Genomic DNA, 745 nt, shown 5'->3' on the forward strand with positions numbered 1-745 from the left:
AGCTCTGGGGAGGCCATGCAGGCGAAAAACATGTAGGACTATGAGCTGTGCCATCTCTTTGGCTGATGGCAGTTTGGACAAGGGAACAAAGTGAACCATCTTAGAAAAACGGTCAATTATGGTGAGTATAGTGGTGTTGCCCTTTGAAGGGGGCAGACCTCTGACAAAGTCCACAGAGATGTGGGTCCATAGCAGTCCCGCGGTCTGTTGGTGGGTGTCTTGTTCCTAGTAGAGTCCGGGCAAGCAGCCTCGAATCCGCGGACATCCTCCTTCAGGGTTGGCCACCAAAACCGTCTCTGTACAGCATAACAGGTCCATGCTATCCCTGGATGGCAAGCGAGCCTGTTGCCATGACTCCACAGCAGGACCTTCGTGCGAAGTGAAGCGGGGAAAAACAGACGATTTGGTGGACAGGTGGAGGGACCCGGTTCTGACTCCTGGGCGTCAATGATCTCCTGTTCAATGCTGAGGTGGGCAGCTCCAACCCGGGCAGACTGGGACAGGATGTATGCTGGTTCTGTGCACTCCTCCTCCCTGGATAAACTGACGAGAGAGGGCATCTGCCTTGCCGTTACGGCGACCTGGGTGAAAAGAGAGAGAGAAAGAAAAACGGTCAAAAAACAGAGACCATCTGGCTTGTCTAGGGTTAAGTCTTTTGGCCATTTGTAAGTACTTCAAATTCTTATGGTCTGTCCAGACCAAGAACGGCTGCTTGGCCCCCTCCCGCCAATGTCGCCACTCCTTC

This window comes from Monopterus albus, unplaced genomic scaffold, assembly GCF_001952655.1.
Source record: "Monopterus albus unplaced genomic scaffold, M_albus_1.0 scaffold77.1, whole genome shotgun sequence".
In the NCBI taxonomy this organism is placed as follows: Eukaryota; Metazoa; Chordata; class Actinopteri; order Synbranchiformes; family Synbranchidae; genus Monopterus; species Monopterus albus.